This window comes from Ochotona princeps, chromosome 14, assembly GCF_030435755.1.
Source record: "Ochotona princeps isolate mOchPri1 chromosome 14, mOchPri1.hap1, whole genome shotgun sequence".
Classification (NCBI taxonomy): Eukaryota; Metazoa; Chordata; class Mammalia; order Lagomorpha; family Ochotonidae; genus Ochotona; species Ochotona princeps.
The window spans coordinates 64,989,649-65,003,846 of NC_080845.1; the positions used below are offsets into that span (position 1 = coordinate 64,989,649).

At 44.4% G+C, this 14,198-nt stretch overlaps 1 non-coding gene and 1 pseudogene across 1 annotated transcript; both read right to left on the bottom strand.

Moving 5' to 3' along the window:
• Nucleotides 1–1,642: 1,642 nt before the first annotated feature.
• Nucleotides 1,643–11,648, bottom strand: LOC131481853 (ubiquitin carboxyl-terminal hydrolase 8-like; annotated as a pseudogene).
• Nucleotides 11,649–12,594: 946 nt separating this feature from the next.
• On the bottom strand, nt 12,595–12,701 carry LOC118760711 (U6 spliceosomal RNA). Its single transcript, XR_004996941.2, has one exon. It is a non-coding gene; the product is annotated as a U6 spliceosomal RNA (small nuclear RNA).
• Between the last annotated feature and the right edge of the window lie 1,497 nt (nt 12,702–14,198).

Below are 14,198 nucleotides of genomic sequence, written 5' to 3' on the forward strand. Positions count from 1 at the left end.
GTGGCCACCCTAAATCCTTCAAGTTCCTCCCAGTAGTGGCCACCCTAAATCCCTCGAGTTCTTCCCAGTGTTTATCCAATCCCTTGGCAGATAACTTGACAAATAGGAAGCAGGAACTTGCGGTTAAGCCAGTGGCTAGATGTATCAGGCCAAAATTGCTCATCCTGTTACCCTCTGAGAAACAAGCTAAGCTGTGGAGTTTATCCTTGGGAGACCGGGGCCTGCATGTCCCCCTTTTTTGTTTTTTTAATGGACGCCTGTCTTAGGTTGTCCAACAGTCAGTTGACGCCTTACCCGTCATGAGGAGCCCCACCTGGGGAATCCCTGTCTTAGGTTGGTCATCAGCGCTGCCAGATCTTACCAGTCTCTGGCTGCCCATCACACCATGTTCAACCAAACTTGAGCACTAGGGTTTTCCACAGCTAAAGCCATCATGGTTTGTCAAGTAATGACCTGCTCCCCGGCTTGTTGCCTGCATAGGCAGCAAAGAAGAGTAAACAGTACTGCAATCATGGCTACGACCATCAGCCCCATGGCCAAGATTCCGCTTTGTTCCTAAAACATCCATGCTGCCAGTTAAATGCCATTTCATAGGGGTAACACATATATGATGGTAAATCAGGGAGCAGCTGAAGATCTGCGTTTCCCATGGGCAGAATACCAGGAAGTTTCACCACTGCTGTCAGGGTCTCCTATCCTGCAAGAAGATCATTAGGAGTGGGATCATGCTGAGTTGGAGCCAAGGAGATTTGCCGTGTAAGTCTCTCAGGAACCCATCTAGGTGTTTCTTCATCCTGGGGAAAAACACAAACGGAGCCTCGCCCCCACGTTAGTACTGGATCTGGTCCCCGCCATTTATTTGTGGCCAGATCTTTCCATTTTACTTGCCCTTTATTCTCATTAGCAGGGCCAAGCCAATGGCGCTCTGCAGGAGCTACATCATTAGTGACAGTTAAAAAATTTAGCACATAGATGGCAGATGCCAGTAAGGAATGGGGTGAGCTGCAATGCTCAGCCACATCCCCCTTCTTTACTTTTTCTAGATAAACTTTAAGGGTGCGGTTGGCACGTTCAACAATGGCTTGACCCTGAGGATTATAAGGGATGCCTGTTTTGTGAGTTGTATTAAAATCTAGGCAGAACTTCTCAAAAACCTGGCTAACATAGGCCGGTCCATTATCGGTCTTAATTTTTTTGGGGACACCCATATAGGCATAGGCCTGTAAACAATGGGCTTTAACATACTAAGGGATGGGAAGGATAATGATTAATTATTAACTGAGAAGAAACCGTAGCACAAAAGACAGACCAATCATCAATATTATTCTGCAGCCATACCACCTATTGGGAATCATAGGGGATGGATCCAATTAATACCTTAACTTTGGAGCAAACTAAAAAATTTTTACAATAAATGGTACCTGTAAGGGATGCTTACTGCAATACTTAGGTGTTATTTGTCTCTTTTTGATAGTAGCACTGGTCTGACTTCTATAGGGCTAGTAACACAGCTCTTACAGTTCCAGAATTCCTCTACATGTCCAGCTTTACCTATCCATTACCTTTGTAAGTATTTCAAGAGTTGCATTGCTGAGCCTTTTAAAAAGTAACTAGCTCATCACCTACATCATGAGCCACATCCTTATGTGGCTGCATCAGTTGCTCGTGATCCCAGTGAAGTATAAAAGAGGATGTAAGCCGCGGAAGATTTTACAGAAGAAACAGAGATGTCAGAAACTTCATGATCATCAAACTTGAACCACCGCTGTCTTGCTGCATTTTTACAGTAGGCAGTGCAGTGGCCTCCATCCAGTCCTCCATCTTTGGGCTAATGACATACTGTGACAAGTCAAGATTTTCTAATGGGAAGTCCACAGATGTCTGCAATTTTTGCTTCTGCCTGCCATCATAGGAAAAATGTTTCAGATGCACCAACAGCACAGGTGGCAGTTTCCAGATTTCTATCTTTTTTGAGGAGTCATGGCGAGCTCTGCAATGACTGCAATAGAATCTGTTGTTATCTGTAAGTTTCTCTTCTTTGGAAAATAATCTAAGACAATCCTGAAGCATACATTTACTTATGGATGCTAGTGGTAGAGACAAATACATGAAGGCCTCAAAAGTCCTGGACTTTTTGTGACAGGTGAGGCAGTGTACTGTGGATTTGAACTGACCCTGAAAAAGTGCGACAATAATAGATTCATTGAGCTGCTTGTGCTTCTGCCAAGCATATTCTGCTGCCTTAAAGTCATCGAGATGATCATTATTTTCTTCTGTATGTCTCTTCCGATTATCAGCTTTGTTTAAATCTTCATGGAGACCATCCATGAGGAACAGGAGCAGTTCCTGGGAATCTTGCTGGTTGTACCCTGCGAACTGATCGTTGATTTTCCCAGTGGTGATTTTAAAGTCTTTTGGACTGATATATCTATACTGTCCCGTCCACAGAGCTTTCATGATTATTCCAAATTCTTCAGCCACTTCACCTTTATGCCCCAATAAATTTGACTGGTTAATATCATCCTGGTAACAGTTTCAGTTGAAGTAGTCCGCCAAATGCGGAGCATTACACAGGCACTGCAGTATTGAGTTCATGTAACAAGTGTTTCCTAGATCACGGAGTCCTGTGAGAGCTGGTCCAGAGCCTCCAAACACAGGATTGAGGTTCCAAATCTGAGAAGCAGAAAGTCTCGAGATCTCAGCTTTAGGATAGGATGTTGGCTTATTTTCCCAATTAACTGTTGGAGTCATTGTTGGCTTCCTCTTCTCTTCTTCTTGGATGACCTGGGTTATATCTGGGGAGGAGTAGGAGCGCTTCAGTTTGGACGGTTCCCTATCCCGTTCAGCAGGAATCTGTTGCTTGGCTTTACGAGTTGCAGGGGTGGAAGGAGGTGCAGATGAAGGAGCCATTTCCGGTGGGTACATATGAACAGTGTTGGTGGGTGAATGATACTAACGAAAGGTTCCAGTGATTGGGTCAAGAAACTTGGCCCAGCCGGAAGGCAGTCCTGGCACAACCTTCCCCATTTCTTCACTTCTTGCTCTTGTCAAAGGTTCTCATTGAGCCTTGCCTGAACTTGAATCTCCGGTCACTGATGCAGGGGGCAAGTCTCCTGCAGACATTTTCTGCACTTCAGGCGTTGTGCATCTTTTCCCCCTGTCAGACTGGTTAGGAGTCACCTTGAAGATGTCTGCCCAAACCTTTTCCAGGAAACTATCCCTGTCTATTAAGCATATTTGGCACAGGCTGAGAGGTCAATACAACATTCATGGCACTCAACAAATCTCATCCCAACAGATTGATAGGAATATGTGGTAAGACATACGGCTGGAAAACTCCTGAATGCCCCTCTTGATCCTTCCACCTTAACAACCTGGCGCTTTTCTGTGGCTGAGAAGTTCCTATCCCTTGGAGAATGGTTGGGGTGGCCTCTAATGGCCAGGAACTTGGCCACTGTGCCTGGGATATAACTGTACTATCAGCCCCGGCATCAAGTAAACCTGTGAATTTTCTCCCTTCTATATCTAACTGTAAGGTGGGTCGGGTTTGCATGTCGGAGACCCAACATGCCAAGGGGCCAGAATCTCCAAACCCTCCTTGTCTATCTCTCTTAAGAATGGGGTTGTCAGTTGGAACCTTGGGGATCAAGATCAGCTGGGCAAATCTAGCTCCTGGTGGAATGATTATAGTGCCTTTGGCTGATTCTGCCATGACTTCTATTTCTGCGGGGGTATCCTCATCTATCACTCCTGGGAGTACTCTGATTCCATGCATAGTAGCACTACTTCTTCCTAGGATCAGACCCAAGGTATTCTTAGGCAAGGGGCCCCTGACTCCTGTTTTTATCTGTTGGGGCCCCAGGAGCGGGGTCAATACCTCTCCGGAGGTGGCACAGAGGTCCAGTCCTGCACTACCTGGTGTTACTCTGAGGAGGGTTGAAATGTCGGTGTTCCTTGCCGTGGGAGAGGGACTCTGAAAGGAGTCTGTGCTGTTCCAGAGGTTACAGGTGTCTGCTGGGCTCCGTACACCTGAGGTTGGGAGGCCCGGAGCGGGCCCCTGACCCTGTTTCCCTATAGGGGATTGCCTTGGGCATCATATCTGGACTTACAATCACTGCTCCAATGATAGCCTTTACAGCGTCTTGGACAAAGATCTGGGGCCTGCAAGGATTGCGGGGGTGATCTTCCTTGTCACGGATTTTTGGGGCACTGTTTTTTAAAATGTCCAGGCTGTCCACATTTGAAACAGGTTTTGGGAGGCGCCCTAGGGTGGGGCTGAGGGTGTTGAACAGAGGCTGCTATCACTTGCCCAAGGGCATGGGTGGAATCAATATGTCTGCAAATTTTAAGATAATCATGCAGGGACTTATCTCTGTGGGACATAAGAGCATCCTGGCAATATTTATTAGCATTCTCAAAGGCTATATGCTTAATTACTGGCATTGCTGGTTCCACGTTACCAAAGATCTTAGTAGCAACCTGCATAATACGGTCCACAAATTCTTGAAAAGGTTCTGTAGGGCCTTGCAAGACCTTGGAAAGCTGGTCCCGTGTATTAGCATTAGGCAAGGCCTTCCAGGCTCCAAGAGCTGCATTCGCTATCTGTGCATAAACTCCTAGGTCATAATTAACTTGTTGTTGGATGCCCTCAAAAGGTCCAGTACCAGTAAGCATTTCAAGGCTTCGATCTGCGTGTCCCCCAGCCGCGTTCTGCTCAGCAAAAAATCTGCACCTATCTTGAAAATCCCCTCTCCATAGGAGAAAGTCGCCACCATTGAGAGCAGAGCGGCACAATCGCATCCAATCACTAGGAGTAAGATTCAAACTTCAAAAGGATTCTATGAGTGCTAGAGTAAAGGGTGCCTGGGCACCATAATCTTTAACAGCCTGCTTTACATTTTTGAGGTCTTTAAATTGAAGGGGCTGATGCTTCCTGCGAGGGGGACCTCCTCAAACTGGGACCTCTATTACAGGGAAGCATAGAACCCCACCCACCGGCTGATCAGTGAGGCCGTCACTCAATGGCCGCGTGGGGTAATTATTGGGTGAATGGCCCGCGGCTTCCTCCTCAGGAGGAGTGGTAGGGGTCACAAAATTAGGGGCATATGGTGGTGGTCTTGAACTGGACAATTTGCCAGAGGAACATTCACCTATTGCTGCCTTCTTTAACTTTCTTTTAATGTCCCTAATTTCCCGTTTTAAGAAAACCTTCTCCTTATCCTTAATTTTCCGCTTTAAGAAAATCTCCTCATCTCGTTTTTCCTCAAACTCTTCCGAGGAAGATGCCTTGTTCTCATCTGAAGAAGTGGCTTGGGTCTCCTCTAAAGAAGAGACCTCACTCTCCTCTAAAGAAGAGGTCTCACTCGGGGTGGCCTCACTTGAGGCCGCCTCATTCCAGGCTTCCAAGGACCGTAGAACTTCCCTCCCTTGGATTTCTTCAAAAGTAGTCTGTACTTCTCTTAACTGTTTCTCAGCTTTCATTTTATCAGTAAATAATGAATCACAGACTAAGCGCCACAAAGAAAAGTTAACAATGGGGAAATTATCTGGGTCTTTTTGTAAACAAGATTGTAAACTGGCCTTAACCTGTTCCCAATCAGGAATACTCAAGTTGCCTGAAACAATAAACCAAGGAGTACTAGATTGAATGGCTTTAACAAAATTTCTAATCATCTTAATTTTAACTGGCATCCCCAGCTGATGTAGAAGTTCTTCAAGCTCGGTGGCCAATTTACCCTGGGAGAAGGCAGAACCCATTTTATCGTCCTTTTTGCCAGATAAATTGAACACCAAGACCTAACTATACTTCAAAATAAATCTAAAACCTGACTACTTCAAAATAAATTGAAAACTTACAAAATAAATCTAAAACCTAGTTATATTTCAAAATAAGTCTAAAACCTAACTGTATTTCAAAATAAAACTAAAACCTGACTATATTTCAAAATCAAACTCCCTCTCCTACCAGTTTAGGAGAGACTTACAATACGTCCCACTTACCTGAATCAGCTGGCCAGTCTCCCGGGATGACCCTTCATCGTATCCTCTCTTTCTCAATCTCGGTGGGACCTCCAGATGTTGGCAAAACCTGCGTCGCCATGTATCCTGAGGCGAGCAGAGGGACTAGGCTTACAAAAAAGACAACGCAGTGAGACAACACAAGACAACACGCAGTACACAGAATGCCAATCAATGATAGGATGATAGATTGATCTTTATTGAAACTCCAGGCTTTCTTTTATGCTCTGCCTAGCTCCTCCCAGTGTTTATCCAGTCCTCAAGTGGCCACCCTAAATCCTTCAAGTTCCTCCCAGTAGTGGCCACCCTAAATCCCTCGAGTTCCTCCCAGTGTTTATCCAATCCCTTGGCAGATAACTTGACAAATAGGAAGCAGGAACTTGTGGTTAAGCCAGTGGCTAGATGTATCAGGCCAAAATTGCTCATCCTGCTACCCTCTGAGAAACAAGCTAAGCTGTGGAGTTTATCCTTGGGAGACCGGGGCCTGCTGGTGAATAAAGATAACAAGAGGGCAAGGGAAATCCAACCCCTGAAGCAAGAAGTTCCAGACTGTTTTTGCAGAGTAGAAGGATCAAAGTTCAGGCACATGAAGAACCACGTTATCTCCACTCAGCTTTGAGAAAGGGATGTTGGTTTGCAGGAGTTAAATGCAGTCATTCACCAATAGTTACATCTGGATTATCGGGGGGTAGTCACATCCAAATTCTTTGAATAGCCTGGGCTTTTTGCCACCTCGCTGCCTCTGCCTGGGGTATAGCTTGTGTGAGAGGTCTGCATGACCTGCCTCCCCTTCCGATTCTGAGCGTCACTCGCAGGTAGCCTCTCCTGGCCATGTATTAAAACCTATACCCTCTTGTTCCAGCCCTACAACTCCCAAATCACATTTCCTTAGCTGTTTGGTAAAGGGGATGTTGGAAAGATTTTCTGCAAGGCAGAGAGCAAAGATTACACACAAATAGAGAGGTTTAAGAATACAAGGAACTCAGGACCTGGCGCTATGGCTTACCCACTAAAGTCCTCGCCTTGAACGCTCCGGGATCCCATATGGGCACTGGTCCTAATCCTGGCAGCCCCTCTTCTCATCTAGCTCTCTGCTTGTGACCTGGGAAAATAGTTGAGAATGGCTCAAATCTTTGGGACCCTTCACCTGCGTGGGAGACCTGGAAGAAGCTCCTGGATCCTGGCTTCAGATCAGCGCAGCTCTGGCTGTTGCGGTCACTTGGGCAGTGAATCATCAGATGGAAGATCTTTCTCTCTGTCTCTTCCCCTCTCTCTATATCTGACTTTTAAATAAAAACAAATAAATGTTTACTAAAAAAAAAGAATACAGGAACTCCAGAAAAGGTAGGCTGGTGTGATTCCCTGGTCAAGGGATGGGGCCTCCTTTGGGGTGTCTGTGGGATTGACCCCCCCACTTGGGGGCATTTTTCCCTTCTCCATGCATCTCCATCCCTTGGAGACATGTCTCCTGTCTGACATCCTTCCGTCTCCACAGGGACAGTTTTCTACCTTGGCTCCAAGTTGCTGCAGACTAGTTTCCTAGTGCCCCTTTGCTGTAAGGATGCTTTCAACATTTTGTGTGAAAATTGAATAAAAGGATGAAGTTATTTTGGTGCAGGATCTTTCAAATCCAGGCACGTTTTGTTGTTGTTGTTTTGTTTGTTTTCCAGAGTATACAGGGGCAAAAGGCACATAAAAGGAACCTATGGTCATCCCAGCTTAGACTTCTAACAACACAATACCGTGGATGGCCCCATGTCTGCTGGAATTCCTAGAATTACTTGAATTCAGATTGAGCTGGAGTTGTACTGTGAGCCACCTCGCCGTCTTGTGACAACACCAACTCTGACTCATTCTACTTAGGGTGGGGCCTGGAAGTCCACCTATCTAGCCAGCTCCCAGAATCTACTGATGTTGATTCATGCTCCACATTTGCAGTAGCAAGGGCTTACAGAATCATGCTAATTGAGGCCAGAACAATGACAGCCAAATCGTCCAAGTCTTTCATCTGTCTGTCTCCAGGCTGTGACTATCACCCCCAAAGGTGCTCTCTGCAGTGAACACAACTGATCGTTGTCAGAAGTGAGATCGGAAGCACTGGCTGCCGCCTTCCTGAACTACTGCTTCAAAAATATTTGTCCAGGAAGAGAAGAGCACCCAGCACTGGGTGGCAGACATTTGGTCTGCCCTCTGGAGCTGATGGTAAAGCATGCTTACTGCCCATCATGTAAGATTGTGGTTCCCTAAACTCAGGTTCCTTTTCTATCAACACTTGGTGCAGTTGTCTCTTTGCTCTCCTTCGTGTTGCCTGGTGGGATGTAAGGTTGGAGCAATTAGCACCACAATGAAGATGCTCTGGCTACTTTTACTGCTGTGAAGAATACAAGATGCAAGTTTTGCTTTGCTTTGTTTTCTGGCTAGGATCCAGGAGACTTGTGGTTAACTTCTTGGTTTGCAAGGAGGATGAAGATGTCATCAGTTCCCAAATCTTGCCATTATAGTCCTTGATACTACAGATCAAAACAAACCCACTGGACAGAAAGCTCAGAACACATTCTTTAATGAGAATGGATTATCCCTTAATCCATGAAATTGTTCCTTAAATAATTCGGAGAAAATGGCACAACATTTTTTTCCCCCAAGTACATCAGTATTACTGAGAAAAGATGAACAAGGTCATGTCTGTATGACCCTTTCCAGCCAGCCAAAAAACAAATTGAGCTAAGTAACAGGTGATTTGTCAGGCAAATTCAACAAAGATTTATTGGTACATATAGTCCTGTGGAACTGAGATCTGCAGTCCCAAGATAGTGATTGGGTGTTCCTCTGGGTCAGCAAGGAGGTTATCCGATTTCCTTACAACCACTTTAATGGACAACCTGTTTCTACTTAGTGTGCTTAGTATGTATACATACCTCAGAAGTTAGAGATGGCCCAAAGTGGAAGAAAAAAAAATAGAAGTATTACAATAGGCTGACAGGTTCTGGTCATAATCCAGGGTTCTCAGATACTTGAAGATAAATCTTAGGAGCCTCTGGTCCAGAATGAGAGCAATGACTCTAGGGTCCCGCCTGTTACAATGTCACTGGGACATTCTGATTCCTCTCCAACTGCCCCCTGCTTCGTTTCTAAGACCAAGAGATCTGCTCATCTATTGTTCCTTACATCACATTTAGCTCAGTCTCTGTCAAGCATTTTACTGTATTACAACTCCCAGGACCAGCTGTAGAGGTTGATTTTGGGTTGGTTCAATCTGGCAGGGGGAGTGAGGGAGGAAGTGTTCTGTTCTACAATAGCTTCTTTCTTTTCTTCAATGATGTACTGTCAGTGTTAGGTCCAAAAGATCCCCAAACCACACACAGACAAGTTCCACATGCAACAATGCAAAAGCAAACAAACTTTGCTGCTAGCTCGAGCTACGGTCCATGTCCCATCCACTGCAGTGGAGTCTTGACAAGGATCCCGTTTGTCTCTTGCAGACTGTTTTTACTCCCTCCTAGTCACATACAACATGTCTCCAGCAAGCAGTTCTTATCTTGGTAGTAGTGTAGGCCACATTCCATTTGCAGACATGCAGATGCCCCTGATTGGCCTATCTCCAAGGTCAATTCCCCCTGCTCACTCCATCACTCTGAAGAAAATGAAACTTTGAAGTGAAGTGAAGCTTCACTCCCTGTCTGTAGCTCTGAGGTTCTCATTCAGGTGCAGTTTCATCACCTGATGTCATTTGATCATTCTTTTGATTATTGCAACTGTGGAAGTAGTGGCTCATCTAGCAGGGAGAGGTCTGAAATGCTGATAAACGTCTTATAATGCCAAAGATGACTCTGCATGGTACAGAAATGGGATGAGGTGTTTAGTGAATAAGATTCCAGTGTTCCATCGTGGACTCCCTGGGCTTCATCCTGGCTCTGGCTGCCAATTCTAACTTCCCACAAACGCAAACCCTGGGAGACAGCAGTGATTACTCAGGTGTAGTTAGGTACCTGCTACCCACATGGGAGACCCAAATTGAATTCTCAGCCCAGCCTTGACAATTGTAGGCCTCTGGGAAGTGAATCCATGGATAAGAGCAGCAAACTCTTTCTCTTGAAAAGGAAATACATGTCAGCTGGGTCAGACTTTGCCACTGGGTATCTGGTAACAACTCTGATCAGTGGACTTAGCCACATCTTCACAGCCATTCTACACTTACCAAGTCAAGCCTGAGCCACCAAGACTATTCCACACAGATTCGCCAGGGGAGCTTGAGGCCGAGGGACAGCAGAGTCCAGACTTGCCAGAGGATCAGTAAGAACACCAAGCTTCCTGGACATCTCCCTGGAAAACATCAGGTTTTTCAGTAATGCTCTAATTACTGCCCTGTCATGTCACCCAGAGAACAGGATGGCAAACCTGGACACCGAACTAAATAATCTGTGGCATAATCTAAACATATAACGGTAATTAAGTCTGACAACTTAATACATTACTGAAACTTAAATGTACAGTAGTAATCTACAATTAAGCAATCTTTTGTAATAGCAACCTGCCAGGCTGGAAGATTCCAGGTATAATACTGTATGCTATTAGGTAGCAAAAATATTGACAATAGTAAAGTGTGCTGAGACTACAACCTGACACATGCTTAAATTAACCATTGCTCTACAAGAGAATGGAGTAACAGGCAGAAATCCAGTTACTATCCTTCAATGGAACAACATAAACAGATATTTGTGTAGCCCCTTCAGCTAAGTGGGTGTATCTGTACTTAGTAAAAACACTGAATTCTGAAAGCTGGATTTTTTAAGCTGTTCACTGGCAGGGAACTGGAACCAGGAAGTGGGGTTCAAAGGAGACTTTATCCAGGCAGGATTTTCCTCATTGAAAAAAGCTGATCTCAGTCTTTTGCTGAAAATGCCAATCAAACCTCGTAGCAGGGTGTTTCAAAACATTTGTGGAGCGTGGAACTAAATGACAAGTTTCAGGGTCGGATATTTAGCATCATGTCAAGTTTCTCCTTGAGATGCCCACATCCCATGATGGGGTGCCAAAGTTTGAGTGCCAGCTGCACTCCCAGTTCCGGCCTTCTTCAGGTGCGTGTTTGAGAGGAAGCAGGAAATGCCTCACAGAACTGAATCCCCACCTTCCACATTGGAAAGCTAGATTGAGTTCTCACCTCCCAGCTTCATCAGGCCCAATTTGAGCTGGGATGGACTTTTGGAAAGTGAACTACTTTTCAAATAAAATGAATTGATTTTAAAAAGTTCCTTTTCCCACAAAAGACTTGGAAATGTATGCAGGGTTTTTTTTTCAATATACACATCTTCATGAACTTTCTGAACAACTTCATATGTATGTGTGTGTGTGTATATATATATACACACATATATATACATATATATATTAAAAATATATATTTATTTTTACACTGGTATAAATGCATAATTAATTCTGATACCCATAAACCTGCTGACATATCCCCCTATATTTTAAATGGACTATAAAAGAGATCTCATGGCAAAAGAATGGGCTTTGAGTTTGGCACTAGTCAGGGTGTGAAATCCCCATCTGTCTTTGACAAGCCACATGATTCTGAGCAAGGTATGCCAACTTTGAATGGGAGCTATGGTTTCCTCACCTTCAAACATGGTGTAACCACATTGCATTCACAGAGGTATGTCACAGGCACACAAGCCTTATCTCCTGCAGTGTCTGCAACTGATAACAGCAGAGAAATCTTTCACAAAGAATTACAATATATACTGATTATGTATTAAATATTCCCTATTCCTGCCCTAAACTTTATAGACTTTTTTGATAATTGTAGACATTTGGAAATCTAGATAGATAGAGATAAATAGATAGATAGATAGATAGATAGATAGATAGATAGATAGATGATAGATAGGTAGATAGATTTTTAGCTACACGTGACATGTAGATTCAACAGGCACTGTCCACAACCCTAGTGTGGAGCAGCTGCCTTTTAAATGTTTGTGGACAGGACAAAGCAAGGGAAAGAGGTAGGGAATTAAGGAAAGAGGGACATGGGAGACCAGGAAAGGTGAAGGGCTTAAGCTCAAGCAGAGAAGAGCATCTAGTACAGTTCTAGGGGTCAAATTCTCCCAAAACTCAGAGACTTCTTTTTTTTTTTTTTTAAGATTTATTCATTTTATTACAGCCAGATATACACAGAAGAGGAGAGACAGAGAGGAAGATCTTCCGTCCGCTGATTCACTCCTCAAGTGAGCCGCAACGGGCCGATGCGAGCCGATCCGAAGCTGGAACCTGGAACTTCTTCCGGGTCTCCCATTTGGGTGCAGTGTCCCAATGAACTGGGCTGTCCTCAACTGCTTTCCCAGGCCACAAGCAGGGAGCTGGATGGGAAGTGGAGCTGCCGGGATTAGAACCAGTGCCCATATGGGATCCCGGGTCTTTCAAGGCGAGGACTTTAGCTGCTAGACCACGTCACCGGGCCCTCAGAGACTTCTTAAAAGGAAAAATAACCCACATATTCACATCCCATCAAGAGTGGGATTTCCTGATGAATTGCTCATGTAGGCATCAAGGTATCACTCCTAATTATTATTGTTTTTTATTATGGAACACTTCACGAATCTGCGTGTCGTCCTTGCACAGGAGCCATGCTAATCCTCTCTGTATTGTTCCAGTTTTATTATATGTGCTGCCAACCCGAGCACAAGGTATCAATCCTTATTAAACAGCTGTGTTAATGTGCTCAATCTTGAAAGTTTTGAATCAGACTTCAGGGGCAGCTGCTGGCTCTACCAGGACCAAAATGCCCTGGGCTCTTCATGTGGAGCTTCGGGGCTTAGCCTCGTTCCATGACTCAGAATTTTTTCGTGGATATTGTAACTTACTTAGCTGCTATCTGACACAGTTTGCCGTATCATTTGTTAGCAGCTCTGTGTAGGTAAGTTTCTGAGTCAATGTATATCTATCCACTTGTCCATCTAGATAGATTTCTAGAACATTCAAAACAGCTTCTGGTACTCAAAATGTACTACACAAAAGCAAGTTACTATTATTACTATTATGTCAATGCTAGTACTATTATTATTATCATTATGAACATTCACAATCTTGTGTGGTACACTTACAGGCATAACATAAATCTGTGGGAAATTCCAGAGAAAGCGCCATTCTCTCTGCATATAATCCAGAGACCCAATGAACACAATGTCCTTCAACTCCCGCCGAGTGTTGTTGTCAGGAGCCGTGCACTATAGCCACACTGAAGCCATTTTGAATATAGACCTATGGGACAGTGGAAACCCCCGGTTGGCTAGATGCTTGGGAAAGAAGTTATGAAACTAATCACACGCTTAGCTTCAATTGTTCCTAGCAACTGTTTCAGAATGTGATTGATGCTGTATTTACCAACATCTTGTTACTGATTACCTACGCTATTGTCGATATGTTGGTTACTATTGTTGATATGGTGGCTGCTCAAGAACAATCGGTCTTGAGACCATGGCTTGCGTCCCAGCTTCTCTTTCCCTGAGCCTTAGTTACTGAAGAATATAAAAACCCTCAGTTGAAATCAATAAACTGACAGCTTGATCAGACCTACTGTCTTGCTGTCCATTCTTCGTGTCTCTTGTCCCTTCATTCTCTCCTAGGTGACTGCGACCCCGTTGACTGTCCTGCTGGACAGGACAAATTGGTGCCCAACGTGGATGTGTGCAGACCACCGACAGAGAGAACGCCATGCCATCATTCATGGAGAGGCCTCTCGTGGTGTCGAAAAGGAACACAGGTTGAGCAGTTTCACGGTTGACCCGCCGGAAATCGAGCTCGTGGGAAATATTCACGGCGCAAATCTTACGGAGCCAAGGTAAGATGGGACAAGCATTATCATAACATGACCTATTCTTGCAAGGTCTTATAGATTCATTCAAGACACGAGGAATTAGGGTGAAAAAGAAAGACCTCAAAACCTTTTTGGATTTTGTTGGTCTGATTTGTTCCTGGCATCCCCAGGACGGTTCTATTGATGAGAAAACTTGGTGTAGAGTAGGTGATTGTTTTAAAGATTATTATGAGGTTTTTGGATCTGAGAAAATTCCTGTTACTGCTTTTAATTATTGGACTTAGATTTATGATATTTTAAAGATTAAGTCTCAACATCCAGATTTACAGAATCTGGCTTTTGAGGGAGAACGATCTCTTAAAAA